This window comes from Galeopterus variegatus, unplaced genomic scaffold (genome assembly GCF_000696425.1).
Source record: "Galeopterus variegatus unplaced genomic scaffold, G_variegatus-3.0.2 Scaffold459, whole genome shotgun sequence".
NCBI lineage: Eukaryota > Metazoa > Chordata > Mammalia > Dermoptera > Cynocephalidae > Galeopterus > Galeopterus variegatus.
Window position 1 is genome coordinate 299,360 of NW_007726570.1, and position 20,818 is coordinate 320,177.

Sequence of the window (20,818 nt, forward strand, 5' to 3'; positions counted from 1 at the left end):
GTTTTTTTTTTTGTGTGTGTGTGTGTGTGTGTGTGTATGTGAGTGAATTGATTTGTTTTTTGTTTTTATTTTTTTTTAGCTCCCACCAATAAGTGAGAACATGTGGTATTTCTTTTTCTCTGCCTGACTCGTTTCACTCAGTATTATTCTTTCAAGGTCCATCCATGTTGTTGCAAATGGCAGTATTTCATTCATTTTTATAGCTGAGTAGTATTCCATTGTGTAGATATACCACATTTTCTGTATCCACTCATCCGATGATGGACATTTGGGTTGATTCCAGCTCTTGGCTATTGTGAAGAGTGCTGCAATGAACATTGGGAAACAGGTATACCTTCGACTTGATGTTTTCCATTCCTTTGGGTATATTCCCAGTAGTGGGATAGCTGGATCGTATGGTAGCTCTATCTTCAGCTGTTTGAGGAACCTCCAAACCATTTTCCATAGGGGTTGCACCATTTTGCATTCCCACCAACAATGTATGAGAGTTCCCCTCTCTCTGCAACCATGCCAGCATTTATCTTTCAGCGTCTTTTGGATTTTTGCCATCCTAACTGGGGTGAGATGGTATCTCAGTGTGGTTTTGATTTGCATTTCCCGGATGCTGAGTGATGTTGAGCATTTTTTCATATGACTGTTGGCCATTTGCATATCTTCTTTAGAGAAATGCCTACTTAGCTCTTTTGCCCATTTTTTGATTGGGTTGCTTGTTTTTTTCTTGTAAAGATGTTTGAGTTCTTTATATATTCTGGATATTAGTCCTTTGGCACATACACATTTAGGATTGTTATGTCTTCTTGGTGAATTGACCCTTTTATCATTAAATAATGTCCCTCTCTGTCTCTGGTAATTTTTGTTCTCTGAAGTCTATCTGATATTAACATAGACACTAATGCTTTCTTTTGATTAATGTTTGCATAATGTATATATTTCCATCCTTTTACTTTCAACCTCATTATATCATTATATTTAAGGTGAGTTTCTTGTAGTGTGCATATTATTGGATCTTATCCACTCTACCAATCTCTGTCTTCTGATTGGTGAATTTAGACTTTTACATTTTTACATGTAATTATGTATACGTTAGGGTCTAAGCCTGCCATTTAATTCTTTTTTTTTTTCTTTTTTTTTTTTTCGTATGTGTGCTGCTGGAGCAAGCACTCCATTTAATTTTTTAGTTTTGGGGTTTTTTTTTGTTTTTTTCTTCCCTGCCATATGGGCACTTAAATATTTTGTGGAATATCATTTTGATCTATTTGTGGTGGTTTTGAGTGTATATCTTTGTATATATTTTTAGTGGCTGCTCTAGGGATTACACCGTATATGCATAACTTATCACAGTCTACTGATAGTGTTATCTTACCAGTTTGAGTGAACTGTAGAAACCTTATGTCTATTAATGTCCCTTTATTTCCCAGCTTATAACTGTTTAAATATTTCCTCTACATACGTTTAGAACTACATCGGACAGTGTTATTTTTGCTTCAATCATCAAACAAAATTTTGAAGACTCAAGAGGGTAAGGAAAGTCTATTTTATTTATTTATGTTTTTGCTTATTGTGTTCTTTCTTCTGAATGTTCCAAGATTTCTTTTTTTATCATTTTCATTCGGTTTAGAGAACTTCCCTCAGCTATTCTTTCAGAATAGGTTGGATGGGGACAGATTCTCTTAATTTTCCTTCATTTGTGAATGTCTTGATTTCTCTTCATCCCTGAATGATAGTATTTGTGGGATAGAGGATTTAGTTTTTTTCTTTCAGCACTTGAAAAATGTACTAATTCCTTCTGGCCTACATGGCTTCTGATGAGGAAACTGCTGTCATTCAAATCATTGTTTTTCTGTTAGTAATATTGTTTTTCCTCTGTCTGCTTTCAAGATTTTTTTTTTTTTTTGTCTTCAGTTTTCAGAAGTTTGACTATGATGAGTCTTAGTGTGGATTTCTTTGCATTTATCCTGTTTGGGGTTCTCTTAGCTTTTTGAATCTTTAGGGTTACATCTTTTGCCAAATTTGGAAAAACTTCAGCCATTATTCCTTCAAATACTTTTCAGCCCCACTCTCTTTGTCCTCTAATCCTGGGACTCCAATGACATAAATGCTATATTTTTTCATAATCCTGCCACAGGACCCTGAGGCTATGTTAATTTTTTTTCCAGTCTGTTTTCTCTTCGTGTAATTTCTATTGGTATATATTCATGTTCAGTGATTCTTTCCTTTGTCCCCTCCATATTTCTGTTGAGTCTGTCCATTAAGATTTTCATCTTGGTGAGTGTGTTTTTCAGTTCTAAAATATACATATGGTTCTTCATATCTTCTTATTTGTTTGCTGAGACTTTCTGTTCTTTTTATTTATTTCAAGCACGTCTGTAATTTCACAATGAAGCACTTTCATACTAGCTTTTTCCAAATCTTCGTCCAATAATTCTAACAGCTCAGTCATCTTGGTGCTGGCATGTATTGATTGTCTGTTTTATTCAGTTTGAGATCTTCCTGGTTCTTGGTGTGGAGAATGATTTTCAATTGAATCCTTTTCATTTTGGATATTATGAGACCCTGGGTCTTATTTAAGCCTTTTGTTTTAGCTGATTTTTTTCTAATACTGCTCTAGCAGGAAAAAAGGAGAGGTGCTGTCTTGTTACTGCCAGACTGGGGTAGAAGTTAGGTTCCCCACTTTGCTGCCATGGTAGGGGGTAGGGGGTCACAGTTTTTCCTGTGGTATTTGGCTATAGTAGAGCAGTAACTGTCTAAAAGTGGGTTTTTTTGTTTGTTTGTTTGTTTGTCTTTCTAGGAAGCCACTTGCCTGGTCCTTTGGCTAGAGAGAGTAAGCTTTTGTTGAGGCTTTTAAAAAATATCTGCTCCTATTGCAGACCTCTCCAGTAGCCTGTCTGGGATATGTGAGGCAAAAACAAAGCCCAGGAAACTCAGCACCATGTCATTCTTTGGGACCTGAGGTCCTTAGCCAATCTGTGTGTATATGTATGTATGTATGGACGTGTGTGTGTGTGTATATATAAAGTGTAGGGTTTTATATATATATCTTTTAATGTTCTATATATATGTATAATGTGTAGGGTTTTATATATATATATATATATATCTTTTTATGTTTTTTATATATATATATATATAATGTCTAGGGTTTTTGATTGTACTTAGCAAGAGGAATAGGGAAAAGCACATCTATTCCATCTTCTTGGAAGCAGAAGTTCTCAGTTGACTTTTAGGCTCACACATCTCTGATTAGTTATTAAATCTCATCACTTATCTCTGAAGATATTTTATGGCCGACCCGTGGCTCATTGGGAGAGTGTGGTGCTGATAACACCAAGGCCACGGGTTCAGATCATATTTTAACATGCCATCTTTGTTCAGTGAGTGTGTCATACTCATGTAGCTTGTGAGATGTTGAAGCAAAACCATAGACTAAAGCATCCCCAGAGTTCTCCAGCTGCTCAACTGGTGATGGGTTCCTTGAGTCTGTACTGCTCCTGAACTAACAGGTTTTCAATATGTGCCCAGAACTGCACTGGGTGTATAAGAGAGTACGGAGAAAGATGTGGCCTCAACTCTCAAGGTATTTAATGTCTAGTTGGGAGGACAAGAAAAATGAATTCTTCCTCTCAGGACCTGGCATAGAGTAGACACTCAATATATGCTTGTTGCATGAATGAATGCTGCTGAACAAATGCTAATTGCCCCTAAATGACAAGTGCTAAACTGCATTGTGTGATGCAGACCAGAGGTGCTGTATAAAGCCACAAGAGAGGCAGCAATGTGGGCTGAAGTTGTCAAGAAGGGTTTTCTTAAGGAGGTAGAGGTTGAGTTGTCTGGTTGGTAGGGTAGCATCTGGAGGTATTTTTTTAAGGAAAAATTGACAGGACTTGTTAACAGACTGTTGTGGGAGGTAAAAGAGAGTAAAAAGGCAAAAACAGATCTTTGTTTAGGTCCTGGGTGATGGGGAGACAGGGGAAACATCACGAGTTTAATTTTGTACCTGATTAGCTTGAGCTGTTAGGAAAATACCCAAGCACAAGAGCACAGTAAGTATTTGGAATATCTGGGGCTGAGGGAACAATTATACTAGAAAAATGTATCTTTTTCACCAAGAGTCTCCAGAAGATGTAGAATCTAGTCCCAACTATGCAGCCAACAAATCAAGGCAACTCACAACTCCTCCCTGGGTTTTGGTTTTCTCATCTAGAAAATGGGTTGCACTGGTAGGTGGTTCTTTTATGAGATAACATTTTGATCAACATAGTATCTGGTATTTGGAAAGAGCCCTATACTTGTTGGACTATTTTCCTTTTAACTCTAAAGGTCTAGGATTCTGTAATTTCTTCAAAATGTGAATAGTCCTTAATATATCTGCCTTCTATGGATGGGTTTTTACTTAGTATTTTTCCCAGCAGAGCCCACCAGTTTATATTATGTGAAGCTAAGAATGTAAGAGAGGGAGGGTTGTACACGTTGCATCTCAATCTTTTCAGATTTTTTTTCTCTCTTTTGAGCATTTGCAGTTTTCATGCTTGAATCAGAAAAGCCTCCATCTTGGCTGACTCCAGCCCTCTACTCAGGGGAGTAGAATGGGCAGGTAGCCATTAGTACACAGGAAGGGAGGGCTTTGTGGTATCTTAAAGCCATTGGATTTTATTTATTTTCAGTTTGCTCAACATTTGTTCCACAGATCTGGACAGTTTAAAAAGGGGTGGAGATGGAGAGAGGAAAGGATGAAAATTAACTAGGCCTAGAGACAAAGGATGAACACATTTGCCTTTTAATATCAAACTGGAGCTCAGAGCACTTAAACTTGAAAAGACTTCAGGGCTTTATTTCGTCTTTCTGAAAACTGAACACTGCGGTGACTGTCCACGTGGCATCTGAAGATTTGACTTTGGTTGGAGAAACGATTGATTCCACACCTTGTTACTATGATTTTATAAATGCAAGCCCTCCATTTATCATAAGTAGTATTTATTTTTTCAAAAAGATACTTTAAAGAGTTTAAAGTAGGAGAAACTCATTACAAAAATAAGAAAATGAAAATCACTCATAATCTCATGATGTAGAGATAACTATTGTTAATTTCCTATGTATTTCTTTCCAGTGTTCTTTTTTTCCACACACACACATACACACTCACACTTGGGATCATACTGTACGTTCCTTTGTGTATCCTTCCTTCCCCTATTTAATTTAGGTTGTGAGCATTTCCCTATGTTGTTAAATATCTTCTAAACACGAATTTATATAAATCACACAGCATTTCATAGTATAAATGTTACCAAGTAGGATTTCATAGTATGTACAACTTAAAATGTTTCTACTTTTTCTTTATTTTAAATGATGCTATGATAAATTTCCTAGTATTTATATGTTGTTGTGCATCTCTATTAATTTTTTAAGGATAAATCCTTAGAAAGACAATTACTGGGGGAAAGGATGAGAACACTGTTAAGGCTTTGGCACATTTTGCCAAGTTGCCCTGTGGGAGAGTTGTACCGATTTGCATTCCCATTAGTGTTTGAGAATGCCTGACTCACTGCAGTTACATGGAATACTCCACCATCGTGTGTACATGACACTGATTTGGATCATTTCAATTCAAAGAGCATTTACTGAGCACCTACTATGTGTAGGGTAGTGTGTTAGGCATTAGACTCACTCCTGTTATGCACTGCAAGTGCTAGATAGATAAAATACGTACAAAGATGATTAAAAATGCAAGTGAAATGTAACAGTATATACATATATCAAATATATCCATCTTACACATCATTCAGCATTTAAATAGCTATTGAGGGAAGATCCTGTGCTAGCTAATTTAAAAAATAATTTAGATCTTGTGAGAACTTAAAAAAAATGCATTCATATGAATCTTGCAAACAACAGAGGTTCAGTTGTGATCATTTATACTGTATTTCCTGGTGTAAACTGGAGTAGAAATGGAGAGAAATATTATAAATCCACATATTTTTAAAAAAGAAAAGAATCCCCATTTGGGTGAAAGGACAATTTTTGATTTTGTCAGTTCCCTTTAGAAAGTTAACCTATTGGTTATCAGAGAAGGGGGACACAGAACGCACAGAAAGCTAACCTCCTTCTGGCAGCTGGGGATAATTTGTCAGTCTCCTTTGAAATGTGGCTTTGTGCTCACTGGTGAAGGCAGCTGGAACAGAAAAAGCATGACAGACAAAAGCTGAAATCCACATGAAGAAAGGTCTTTTTCCCCAAAATTACTGCCTGAGTTAGCAACGGTCACAACAGAAAGTGAATGTATATCTTCCCAGCAACAAGCACGTCTATGCCACAGGAGGCACTTAGAATGGCTGTAGCCCTGAACAGGGCTCTGGATAACATTTAAACTAAGCCTTCCCACTCCCATGAGAAATTACACCCTCAAATTAAATATGTCTAAAGCTGAGACTGAAGAAAATAAAAGTGTCATGTTTTGAAATCAGTCAAAAGCATTTACTATTCTGAAAAGGAAGACCTATTTAATAACAGTGGATGATGGTGCAAGAAACAGAGGTGTAAGTATATGATATCAAGTTAAAAAGTCACCAATGGCATAAACTGGAAACAACCTCAAAGTCCTTCAGCTGGTGGATGGATAAACTGTGGTACATCCATGCAATGGAATACAACTCAGCAATACAAAAGAATGAAGCACTGGCCCACAAATCTCAAAATAGTTATAACAAGTGAAAGAAAGTAGTCTCAGAAGGTCACATACTGTCTGATTCTGCCCCCTTCTAGAAAAGGCAAGGGATTGGGGGTAAAGGGAGAAGTGATTACAAAGGGCAGCATGAGGGAATTTGGGGGGTGATGAAACTGTTCTATATTGTGATTGTGGTAGTAGTTATATGACTTTACGTATTTGCCTAAACACATAGAGCTGTACACCTAAAAAAGTAAATTTTACTGTATGCTACTCGTATTTTTGAAAGTGAATTTAAAAATCTCATAAAAATAATACTCTCAAGCAGGGTGAGGTGGAGGAAAGAGAGGTGGTTAGGAGTAATGTTAAATGAGCTAAATCCTCAGTTTTTATAGGAGGGAGTCAATAGATAAGGTCCAAAATGGATAAATCAAGAAATAGGAGTAGAGGCCTGTTATTTAGAGACACAGAAGTAAACACCAGATGAATTGAAAACAGAATCTGTTCAAAATCGTTGCCTCTGAGGAGTGGGAATGGGGGTGGGGAGGGGTGAGGCAGAGAACCGTTGTTTTTTATTATAACTTCTTCTGTATTATTTGATATTTTTAAACCATGCTCATGTATTAGTTTGATTTAAAAATAAATGTAGTGGAAAATGCACTGTACTGGGAATCAAGAAACCTAATCTCTAACCCTGACTCTGCACTAATTGAGCAAATCCCTTCTCTCTGGGCCTTGATTTCTACATCTGTATGATAAAGGGGTTGGGCTAAATAGTCTTTAAGATCCCTTTCATGCCTAAAGAAAATTATAAAATTGGATTATTTGCATATCCCCAACAATTTTTTGTTGAATGCAAAGCTAAGAAACAGACATTTTTATTTTTAAAGCTGGAAGAAACTAAATCATCAAATTAAACAGTCTCTTTCAACCACTGAAGAAACCAGACACAGATTGTTTAAAAGATGCACTCAGAATGACAGTTACTTGGTGACAGAGCTAGGACTGGACAAGGCTCCTCATGGTTCTTGCCGTCGAACCACACAGCTTCTCCCAGACCGAATGGAATCATTCCCGGGCACCAGGGCTGACAAAAATTCCCTGGGATGACACCAGAAGTGTAATTCACATGCTGACATGGTTTTGTTGGCCTAGGAGATGAGTCAGAATTTTGGAAGTGGTCCCTGACATGAGCATGCATGATGCAATACCATAGGCATCCCAAAGTTGGTCAAGGCTACGTTAAAGTCCAATTTGGGGGGCTCCATTCCCTAATAGCTGTCCAATACGCTGGCCTACTGATTTCTCCTTTTGTATCATAGGAATCCCACCGCTCAGAAATACCACCATTCTTACTCTGATTTCAAACAATGGGCTCGTCCATTTTTTCTCATCTGTCTTTTTTTTTTTTAATCTCTAGAAGCTTTAAGCTCGTGCCATGTTTCACTGAAATCCACCAAGTATGATGGAAGCTATGTCCACTTGGAAACTTTTATCTGCCATCATCAAATTCAAAAGGTATCTTGGGATGGTTTCACAATCCTCCTAAGGAAGGGAGTTGAAACAGACCCTGACTTTGAGCACTCCATCTTCCTAGGAAAGACCCTCCATGTTGACCAGCAGGCAGGCTAGAAGCACGTGCATTTTGCCAAGCATCCCCTCCCCCTTTGCTGGGGCCTGCAGGCTCACTGCCCCCTCATCGCACAAGGTCTGAGGTTTATAGAATAAGGACACCATTATGCGGGGCTATCATTCTTCCTCAGTGGAAACAACACTGCCCTTTGTAAGCTCCCAGCTAACTTCAAAGGGAAACATTGCTCACAGTGCCTTTCTAGTTCCAGACTCTTCTTCAGACGATAGTGAGTCAGAGCAGGAATTTTCAGGTAGCCCCCATGTTGGTGCTTTGTCTACCTAATCTAAACAAGATTGTATTTTTTGAAATCTCCTCGGAAAACAATTGTTTGCCAACTTCTGTGCTCCCTGTCTGTCAGTGCTCCCACTCAAGCCTGGCTTTCTGCCTAGTTCTGAATCCTGACTTACCTACTGCCTGGCGTTTACTTCACAACAGCTGGCCCAGGGATCTCAAGTACTTAGCCTCAGCTGCCAGCTTAGGGAAAGAGAGGCCCCTGTAGTTGAGCCTGTCACAAAGACAGCATTTGTTCCCACACTGGTATTCTCAATGTCAACAGCAGTGACAGGCTCCAAAGGGGATCATGCCCAGTCACTGCCCACTTGATGGGGCTCCACAAGCTCAGGGATGTTCATATATCCTGAGTGTGACATCCAGAGTCAGCTTTGACTCTCCCCACAGTGCTGTGTGGTGACTGGAAACCAGGAATAGGATTCCCATTTTATAGCGGGGAAAAGCAAATGCCCAGAGATTAGGGGACTTGCCCGAGGGATTGATGATCATTTTGTTCAAAACAAGAATCAGGATATCTGGGTCTGACAAACGTTGGTTTCTGTGATTTGCCAACTTGGTTTATGTGAAAAGTGCTATAAGCTGGCTTGCTCGTCACTGAATGACTGTGGTGGTGCCACCCAAAGTGATGGACGTTGGAGAGGAGGTTGCTGCGAGGGTAGAGGAGACTCAGGACACTGAAGGAACATGGCAAAGACAGACTGTGCTCAAGACCGTCTCTCCTGGGGGGTAGGTGGCATTCCTGTCTTGCTTCCACCAGCAAATGTTGACTGTGCCAGGCACTGGGATGACAGAGATGATTCAGATATGCCCTGTCCTCAATGTATTCAAATTGGATGAGGGTATCACCAGTCTCGGTGGTGATTGGGGACTGTGACAAAGAGTCCAGCCTGTCACCTGAAGAGGTTCATGTTTACCCCTGGGCTGGCCAATAGAAAATGCTGTTTGTGTGGTTTTTCTAACTGGAGTGATGGGTGTGCACTGAATGACTCACTTTGATTCTCTTCCTTGAGAATAGGATCCATTTTGTCACTAATTTGGCAAGACTACTTATCATAATGTTCCAAAATATAGCTTCAAGATATAATTAAGGTCTCATATCAGTTGATTTTAAGGTAATCAAAAAGGGAGGTTATCTTGGGTGGCCCTGACTTAATCAGGTGAAAGCTATTAAAAGAGGGGCTGGGCCCTTCCTGAAGAGAGAGAGCCTTTCCTGCTGGCCTCGAAGAAGCAGACAGCCAGGTTGTGAAGACAGGGGCAGCCTCTAGGAGCCAAAGATCTCAGTACCATAACAGCAAGGAACTAAATTCTTCCAACAACCCGCACAAGCTTGGAAGAGTACCCCAAGCTCCAGATGAGAATGCATCCTAGACAGCACCTGAACTGCAGCCTTGTGACACCCTGGGCAAAGGACCCAGCTAAGTGGTGCCCAGACTCTGAGCCATGGAAACTGAAATAATAAATGTGTATTGTTTTAAGCTGCAAATATATCTTCATATGATTATATTTTGGTTGTTGAGTTTTTCTTTTCGACAATAAAAGTGGTGGCATTCTCTGGTTCCTCAGGAAGTTAAACACAGAATTACTATATGACCTGGCAAATGCATTCTTAGGTATAGATCCAAGAGAATTGAAAATAGGTGTTCAAACAGAAACTTGTACATGAATGTTCACAGCAGCACTATTCACAATAGCCAAAAGGTGGAAACAATCCAATATCCATTAACTGATGAATGGATAAAAGAAATACGGTATGTCCATACAATGGCATATTACTCAGCCACGAAAAGGAATGAAGCTTGGTACATACTATAACATGGATGAACCTCAAAAACATTATACTAAGTGAAATAAGCCAGACACAGAAGGACAAACATCCTAAGGATCCCAGTTATATGAAATATCCAGATTATGTACATCCACAGAGACAGAAAATAGATTAGTGGTTATGTAGGGCTGAGGGGAGGGAAGAATGGACAGTGAGTACTTAATAGGATTTCCTTTTGGGATGACAAAAATGTTCTGGGACTAGATAGTGGTGATGGCTGCATAACACTGTAAATGTACTTTATGCCACTGAACTGTATAATTTCAAATGGTTAAAATAGTAAAGTTTGTTGTGTGTATTTTACCACAATAAAAAATGTGGTGCCATTCTTTCTGCTAGTAATGTTGTCATCTCCCACTATGCCTGCTGGAACACACACACACACACACACACACACACACGTGCATGTGCACACATTTTGTCTGGATAACTCCTACTTATCCATCATGATTCATTGTCCCCAGGGAAATTATTTTGCCCTCCCTCTCCAGGTCATGGTCCCATGTTATATCCATTCATAGCCCCTTACACTTCCCTTCACTAGCATCACATAACAATTGAAATGAAATCATTATTTGTAAGATTATTTGTTCAACACCTACCTTTCCTACTAGATTGCAAGCTACATGAAGGCAAGGTTCATGCCTACCTTGGCCACTGCTTAGAAGAGTGCTTGGCACACAGTAAGTACTCAGTAATTGTTTGTGGATTTTTTTTTTTTTTTGTCTTTTTTTTTTTCTGTGTCCGGCAACGGATCGCAACCCTCAGTGTCGCCCCCGTACCGGACCGGGACCGGCAACGGGATCGCAACCCTCGGTGTTGCCCCCGCGCCTCGCTCAGCCAGTGAGCGGGAACCGGTCTGTATGTGGGATCCGAACCCTCGGGCGGGAGCGCCGCTGCGCTTCCCAAGCGGCACACTATCCAGTGCGCCACTGGGCCGGCCCGTTTGTGGATTTTTTAAAGAGTATTTTCTAATGTTATTCTGAGAGCCATCTGAGAAGCATAAACCATACTCTATAGCTATCAAAAGGTAGGTAATCAGTTGAAGTAAATGGCCAGTGTCTTAATCTGCTCAGGCTGCCATAACAAAAACATAAACAACAGACATTTATTTCTCACAGTTCTGGAGGCTGGAAAGTCTAAGATCAAAGTGCTGGTCAATTTGGTTCTTAGTGAGGGCACTCTTCTCGCCTCACATGGCATTGTCTTGGTGCGTGTGGGTGAAGAGAAAGTAAGCAAGCTCTCTGGTGTCTCTTCTTATAAGGGCACTAATCCCATCACAGTGGCCTCACCCTCATGACCTCATCTAAACCTAATTACCTGCCAAAGGCCCTATCTCCAAATACCATCACATTGCGGGTTAGGGCTTCAGCATATGAATTTTTTGGAGGGGAGACACAAGTCAGTCCATAGCAGCAAGTGTGCATTAAATAGACATTAAGCATCAATGGAAGGGATAATATTTGTGGGTAAGATATTAATGTTGATGTTTTCACTATACCTCACCCCCTCAACCCACCAATGGTGTCTATTCACTTTTGGCTCCTGCACCTCCTAAAATCTCTTTTCTGTCATGGTTTTCCTTGGGTTCCAGTATCATCTCAAAGCTTCTAGGAAACTAGAGGAGAACAGTTTTGCTTGGTCCCATATTTAGACTAGTGCTGTGGATTGAATGTTCCCCCAAAACTCATTTAAGCTTGACCCCCATTGTAACAGTGCTAAGAAGGTAGGAAATCAGATTATGGTAATTGAAAGATGGGGCCTTGAAGTGGTGATTAGATTGTGAGGACTGTGCCTTTGTGAATGGATTGATCTGTTCATGGAGTACTGGACATGGTTCTGACGGCTTTATAAAGAGAGCAAGTAAGAACCTTAGCTCTCTCTTGCTCAGCCATCTGTCATGTGATACCCTGCACCACTGTAGAGAGTCACCATCAAGAAGAAAGCCCCCACCAGATGTGTTCCCTGGACCTTCAACTTCTCAGCCTCTAAACTGTAAGAAATAAATTTCATTTCTTTGTAAATCACCCAGTTTCAGGTACTCTGTTATAAGCAACAGAAATGGACTAATACAACTAGTAACATAAGTCCCCCTAGGAACCCCTACCAACATCAAGGTTCACTGGTGTCACCCTTGCCATGCCTTCTGCTCAGTCCAGACACCTGCTGCTTGCTTCTTACCCATGTGTATCAGACAAGGGCACTTTGCATTGGATGACACAGCCATCCACGTGGATCCCACAGCTCAAAGTTGGTTGGGGAGACAGGCTGGGGTGACAGCAGGTAGGAGAGTGGCAGGCTGGAGTCTTGGAACTGATGTGACCATAACAGCTGGTAATCGTGGCCTCATGTAAACACAATTTATATAAAATAATCCATGTTAAGATGCCTAATACATTTTAAGCACTCAATAAATGTTAATTATTATACTTTTATAATGAAGGTATTTTATGCATCTATTAAAATCATGTTTTTAAATAATATTTAGGCATGTAGGAAAGTTATTGCTAAGTGAAAGAAGGAGATTACAAAGAATGTGTACAGTATCATGCCATTTTTACAAAAAAATGTGATATACATATAAGAGAGATATTGTATAGTAATTAGAGCTCAGGATCTGAAGTTAGGCCTATTTTTTAATCTGTGCACTGTCACTTATTAGCTGTGTGACCTAGAGGAAGTTACTAAGCATCTCTGAACCTCAGTTTCCTTATCTGTAAAATGGAGACTATATATATGAGGGTACTTCAAACAGTTCATGGAAAGATTTGTATCATCTTTCAATTCTATTTTCACATAAACCTTTTGAAGTACCCTCATATATATATATATATATATATATATATATTTGCAATGATATGTTTGCATTGGAAAACCTAAGAGATGCGAGTGAACTGTAATTTTACATCAGAATTAACAGGAGTTCAGTACAGTAGCTAGATGCACAGTGAACACACGGAAATCAAAACTTTCCTATATGCCAGCAATAACCAGTCAAAAAATATTATTAAAAAAGACAGCAGCCACAAGACAGGTGTAGGCTTAGTGCAAAGAGCTGGACGTTCCCTCTGCCCAACTCTAGATCATACTCAGACTCCGGGTTTGGAAGCAGCTCCCCTGGTGCCACCTTCCCAGGCCTATTAGCCTCTGACCCTTGGGCCTCTCCCTCTCGGGGTTCAAGCCCAGTTCAAGGCACTGGCTGTCAGACTCCCTGCCATCGCCTCGTTGTCCAATAACAATAGCTCCAATAACAAACCAGTCTGCAGAAGTGCTACCCTGCCTCCCCTGTAGACAACTTTGTATATATTCCTCCTCTCAAAATAATTTTTGCTTCTTGAACCACATTTTAATTTCACTAGAGAGTATTTGCTTTAAATTTGCAGGGAGAAAACTCTTGAGTAGTTCTCCCGGGGAAGATTTGCAGGGTCATTAAGATTATGGGTTCAAATCCCAGCTCTCCACTTCCTGGCTGCCTTAGCTTAAGTCAAGTTCCTAGACCTCTCTTTCCACCACTTTCCTCATCTGTAAAATGGGGGACAATGCTGGTACCTCAGTTTAAGGATATTGTGAAGATTAAGTGAGATTTATGTATTAAAGGGTTTAGCACAGTGCCAGGCACATAGGAAGCTCTCAATATATAAGAGCTGCTGTCATCACTAAAACAAGGAGTTGGTCCTAAGTGAATGTCAAAGGTTTCATCACTTATAAGCTAAAAACTACTTGCAGCAATTAAACGGGTTTCCCCATCCCTAGCTTCTATCCGACAAAGTTTCAACGATGTCAGGGTCTTAGTTTTAGCCTGGGGCTCCCAAACACAATTGCACAGATGTTTGTATATGAGGAAATATATCTCTATAGAAACTTACAAAAAGAATTACGTGATCACCACACAATCTTCTCTAAGCCCTGGAGCCACAGGGCTCTATTCATTCAGCAAAGGCAATTCAAATGCAACAAAGTCACTTTTATATTTCTTTAACGTTTATAAAAAAAAAATCCTTTTAAAATTTAATTGAAACGTATTGCGTGTACATATTTATGGGGTACAGAGTTATGTATCAGTACATGAATACAATGTGTAGTGATCAAATCAGAATAGTTAGCAAATTCATCATCGCAAAAATTTATCGTTCCTTTGTGAGAATATTTAAGCTCCTCTTTTTAGCCATTTAACAACATACAATAAATTTTATTAATTATAGATGCCTGTCACTACTGTACACAAATAGGCCTTATTTTTCCCATCTAGCTGCAATTTTGTGTCCACATTAACCAACCGCTCACTATCCCCCTTTACCCCTCCCCTTTCCTGCCCGTAGTAACCACAGTTCTACTCTCTACTTCTAAAAGTCCAACTTTTATTATTATTATTATTATTATTATTATTATTATTATTATTATTATTATTATTATTATTATTATTATTATTATTATTATTATTATTATTATTATTATTATTATTATTATTATTATTATTATTATTATTATTATTATTATTATTATTATTATTATTATTATTATTATTATTATTATTATTATTATTATTATTATTATTATTATTATTATTATTATTATTATTATTATTATTATTATTATTATTATTATTATTATTATTATTATTATTATTATTATTATTATTATTATTATTATTATTATTATTATTATTATTATTATTATTATTATTATTATTATTATTATTATTATTATTATTATTATTATTATTATTATTATTTTAGCTCCCACATATGAGTGAGAGCGTGTGGATATTTCTCTTTCTGTGTCTGGCTTATTTCACTTATAATTTTCTCCAAGCTCATATACAAAATCCTCTTCTTCTAGCCATCGTGAATATATGGTACCTTTGCTATGCCCTGCCCCTGAGCTGGAGGAGCTGAACCCTGCTGAATCCAGCCTCTGTGGGCAACCTCAGTCAAGTGCATGGCCCCCAGGGGTCCTGCCGTCCCGGGATGTACAGAAATTGGGCCAGGCGTGGGCTTCTCAGGCACACTTAATAGGTAGACGTGCTGCTTCCAGGCCTCAGAGGGGTATCCACACAAAACCACCTTGCTCATATTTCCAAGAGAACTGCTCAAATCTGAGAAGGAAATGCTTCCTTGGGACACCCCAGGGAACTGAATCCTCAGTCCCCTTTGCAGACCTCTCTTCTGTACTTTTCACGCTGAAATGTCAATAGAATCAGTTCACCATGGGACCAGGTCCACGGCCAACCTGTGCAGGCTGAGAGGTACTTTTGCACTTGAGAAGCCTCTCAAGACCTGTTACATCAAGTAGAACCCTGGGCGGAGACTGAGAAGGAGGACTGTGGACATGTTTCATCACCCCACACCCCAAAACATCCCCAGGACGCAGGGCACTAACTCGCACATAAGTTAGGGCAGTTCCTATGTCAAAGGACCCTGTGTGCATCCCTTGGTGAAGAACGATTTTGCTACATGAAGAGTCAACTCTCGGTTTCTCTCCTTTGCAAGTTATTTTGCCTGGTCTTCTTAAAGCTGGGCACGTGTTCCTGTATGAAAGAGGCATCTCTCATGCTAGAGAAATATAGAGACCAAAAATGGATTTGCTCTTTACAGAGAGAAAAATCTTTGCACTACTCCAGGCTAAGGCTCCAGAGACCAGTGAGCTCTTTCGTCCTTCCCCTGTCTTTGTTTCCATGGCCTCATTCTAGCCCAGGTGCTGACCATTGATTTCTGGATTCTTCTTCCCGGCTCCCAGCTGGGCTCTCTGACTCGGTTCCCTTTTCGTTGCCACACCTCGCTGCTCCTCACTGCCTGCCACAGCAAGCCCAGACCCTTTCCCTTATCTGGGCAACTGAGGCCTTTTGTAACCTCTTTAACCAAAATTCCCATTACTTCCCAAAGCAATCCCCCTGGTTGACCATTGTGTCAGCCCCTCTGTTCACAACCACCTTGTTATTATCCCCATCAGATGAGGAAACTGAGGCTCAGAGAGATTAAGGGACTTGTCCAAGATCACAGAGCAATCGGATTCCAAAGCTGGAACCACGTGACAAAGACGTCTGCCTTATAGGCTGCACTCTAGGGTTGAGAATTGAGGACAGGGACTTGGAAATTTTATCAAATAATACCTTAGTCCAGTCGACAGCAACTGCCACTCAGCTCCTATTAGCACAGCTATTACCCTGCAAATAGGACAGACAGAAGGTCAAAGCTGGCAGCATGTCCCATGGGTGCCCATCCTTCAGAGGCAGCAGGGGAAAGAGAACCAGACCATGGCAACCGACAGAGACAAAGCCACCTTCTTAATAAATTGCATTTGAAATTGCTTATTGTAATATCCACAAACACAATTACAGTTTTGCCTTTTTTTTTTTTTAAAGCCAATTGTTCTTAACCTCTTTGGGTGTGGACTCCTTTGAGAATTTGAGGAAAGCTATAGACTCTCTTCTCAGAAAAATGTATAAACGCAAACACAATTTTGCACATTGTTTCAGAAAAATTCACCGAGCTTCCTGTATCTAATCCAAGAGCAATAGACCCCAGGTTAAAAACTCTTGCTTTAAACAAATCTAATTCTATGTTTTTAAAAGTTATAAATTAGGGAACAATGATTCCTTTAAATACAGGGTGCTTCAAAAAGTTCATGGAAAAATAAAATTTAGAGATAATATAAACCCTTTCACAAACTTTTTGAGGTATCCTCTTAACAAGCCAACCTGGGGCACAAAAACCAGGATTTACTTTATGAAAATTTTGTTTTCAATGCCTAATTGCCTGTATGAGGTGCATTTACAATGAATACATTTACAGCGTATTCCCCTATTGCTCCATGCACTCAGAAATGGCAATGACACAGATGACCATCATCAAAACTGTCCAGACCACAAAACTAGAAACGACACACGTAGAGGTAGTAAATTTTTTTGTCACTGGAGGGTGGGCAGCCACTCAGCAGACAGGAGTGGCTTCATCGAATGGAGACAGGACTTTATGACCTAAACAACCCCATTCAGCACCATGAGTCAAGGGTTCTAAGACCTATGGAAACCTGGAGAAGATTCAGACCACAAGTCTGCTCCTGCTGCACAGCTGATGTCTTCATGAGAGGCCAGGCACCTGATGGGAGCAGACTAATTACATATTGGCTTGCTCACCTGAGTCCACAGTCAACCTTCTTACACTGGCCCATGTTGTTCCAAACAGCAACAGTTAGTTCCCTGCCAACTAGAGGCCCTATTGTTCTTTTGCAAAAAATATTAGATAATCCCAACACAAGTCATTCCAAGGCCATTTCCCCTTGGCCTATTGTGTTTTGGGTAGACAGGTCTTACTGTAATCTCTAGTAGCATCGTTAGTCCTAGCCTGATGATATCTCTTCTTCCGAACCCACCTGCGCTGCTTAAGCCTTTATATGAAAGGTGCTTAGTTGCAAGGCATAGATCTGAAGCAATGGTCCCATTGCACTTTCTCCTTTAAAAGCAATTTCATTTGAAAGTGAGAGCTTGCATGGTATGTTCAAAGGAGAACTGGATCTGGAGCCCCAGGTCCTTAATCTAATGCCTCCCCACCTCTCTGAGCCTCAGCTCGCTCTGTCAGACAGATGACAGCCCTTACCCTGCTTATCTCAGAGGCACCTTGTAAGATTCAACTAAGACAGTGAGTACACAGATACTTTATTAGCTGTAAAGTGTTAGAAAACACGACAACTCATAACCATTATTTCATTTAAGCTTCAGACAAACTCTGTGAACCACACAAATCCTTCTTCTGTCGTGTATTTTATTCACACTCTCCCTCCCTTGCTCTCTCTCGCTCTCACTTATTCAGAAAACATTTTTCGAGGCTGTATTATTACTAGGCTCTGTATGCAGCTTCAGTGTTTACAGAATCTGAAACAGGTTTAGAAAAGTTCAATATCTTTCCAAGCTCAAACTGTTAAGTGTCAAGGAACCGGGACATTCCTCTCTCACCCTCGTCCCCTAGACCAGTTCATTCTCTATTACTCTACGTTGCCCCCATTAGAATAAGAAATTGTTACTCACTTATGAAAAATAAATCCTTGACCCTCTTTAAGACCTCTGAGGCAGTAAGTCCTGTTTTCTCCTTGTGAAGGCGAGGGTGGGAATGGGGAAGGGCTTCGAAGAGGATGAAGCAGGCCTCTTTGACTTGAATCCTGTGTCTGAACTGCTCACACTGTATATGCCTCTCAGAAGATGGCTGGATATGTTCACTCTCTCCCTTTCCCCACCCTCCTTTTCTAATTTGCAAGTTGTAAAGAAAATGTGTCACCCCCAAATACACCAGGTGTCTCCAACTTTCTAATTGAGCAAGGCAGACTCCTTCCCAGCCAAGAGTCTTGAAATATTTATCCAAATTTTGGTTTTGCTGGATTACTGCCTCAACCTGGTGAGCAATCCAACTGAAGGTCAATGTTCGTTTCCTAAAGTTGTCCAATGTCTGTGTGGTATTCAGACCTGAAAATGATAACTTTTCTCCAGATTGCAAACTCCCCAGAGTGCGCCCTGGAGATGGAAACCAGCCTACATTGCTTTCTGGTCGGTCAGCATAAATGATCCTCTCTTTCGAGTTCAAGGTGGGCTCAGAATTGAAACTGTCTTGAGATAAAGCAGATCAGCTCCCATTCACCCCTGGGGGAAGGACTCTGAGCAAGGGAATGTGAAAGGCCTCTCCACTCAGGGGAGACATCTGCTCCCCTTGGCTTTGGACTGTACCCGTTGGCAGATGAAGCTCTGTGCAAATGCTGGCCAGACCAAAATGGTGCCGAGACGGCCACAACGTTGTTTAGAAAAAAGAGAGGAAACATCTGCAAATCCTGCCTTGGTGCTGAGCAGGGACAGCCTGCTGCTTTTCCTCACGGGCCATGGTGGCCTAGCTCCTGACTGATCAGAATGGTTCCCTGAAACAAATGCGCTTGAAATATATTTTCCATCCCCCCACAGGAAATTCTTGTGTTTAGTCATCCTTACTACATGGGCTGAGTCAGCAAGCTCTGCTTTAACCACAGCTGCTTTCAAATGGTAAGTTAAGAAGATCAGTTAGTTGAGTAAGGAGGCTTGGCTGAAACACGTTGACAGCCGAAGCTGCAAAATCAGACGGATAAACTAGAGCAATTGCAATTTGGGCACTGCTCAGTACCTTCGAGTCCTTCTGGGTGGGCCTCAATTACTTTTTAGTATGTTGGTACTATGGAGCATTCTAGAACTAGAAGGGATAGCAGCTTGAGAGACCACTATGGTGTAGCATGATCTGTTGGCCTAGGATTTAAATCCTGGTTCAGCCAGTAATTTGCTATATGACTGTAGGGCAATTGTCCCCTTTCTCTGGGTTGCAGCATTTGCATACTTAAAACAGAGACTTGGGTAAGACAACCTCTAAGGGCTCTTCCTGCTCTGATCATCGATGAAACAATCTAGGACAGATGGCCAGCCACTCTTTGCCCAATTTACCAGCAAAAGACACTACATAACCTGTTTTGGGAATCTGGCCCAGCATTTTTTCCATCTGTGGTAAAAATTTCTTCCCTGGATCTAACCACAATCTGTTTTCTCTTGTTTGGGCCTCTGTAGACATGGAGAACCCTCCAGGGAACATTCTTTTCTAAAGATCCTTTGTCAACTCTAAGAGCCTTCCAGTCTGAGTTCTGTTAAATCCTCTGCAAACATGGGAGACAGTTGCTTATTGCTGAGGTTTAAAAGACCCCACTTTCCCTCTCATCAGATAGTTCTCCATCCTTTTGGTCGTTATCACTGATTCGTGAAGCTAGGGAGACTAAGGCTGGGCTAAGCCCTCCATTAGACAGTTAGCCCTGTAGAAAGGAGAAAGTCACTTATTTTAGAGCAGACAAAAGTTGTTCTAGACCACAGAGAGTCTTGGGCCCAAGAGAAAGGATGGCCCTGTGTAATGTGGTCCTCTCAACTCCTGGGTCCATACCTGGACATGTGAGCCCAACAATGAAAATGGTTAACGTTTGCTGAACACTATATGTATGTGGTAGACATTGTCCCAAGCACTTTACAAGCTCATTTGATCTCATCTAATCCTCACAACTATACCTTGCAGGGGTATAATTATTATTCATATTTTGCAGATTAGGTAACTGAGGCACATAGAGGTTAATGAACTTGCTTAAGGTTAAATAGCCAGCAAGCAGGGGAGCTGGTATTCTAACCCAGGTCTGCTGGCTCAGGGATCTCTGCTCTGCACCATCGTGTTTCTGAGTGGGGCCAGCTTCATGGGAGGACTGAGATGGTACTGATGATTATGGCTCCTGTGAGGACTCCCTGCCCCCGCCGACCCCCACCCCCCCCACGTGCCTGCATCTCTTGTCAGCTGTAGGAAACCAGAGAAAAAGCTTCCTCATGAAGAGCTACAAAGTGTTGACTTTATGACACTGGAAATGGGTCACATTT

The 20,818-nt window shown here is 40.4% G+C and overlaps 1 protein-coding gene across 1 annotated transcript in view; it reads right to left on the minus strand.

Moving 5' to 3' along the window:
- The window catches only part of PLAC1 (placenta-specific 1), a 42,613-nt gene extending 24,102 nt beyond the window's left edge, over positions 1–18,511 (minus strand). The window contains exons 1-2 of the mRNA XM_008569034.1: positions 18,431–18,511; positions 16,517–16,570 (exon numbers count right to left, since the gene is read on the minus strand). The gene's annotated coding sequence lies outside the window, so the exon portion shown is untranslated. The remainder of the gene's footprint in view (positions 1–16,516; positions 16,571–18,430) is intronic.
- Positions 18,512–20,818: the final 2,307 nt, after the last annotated feature.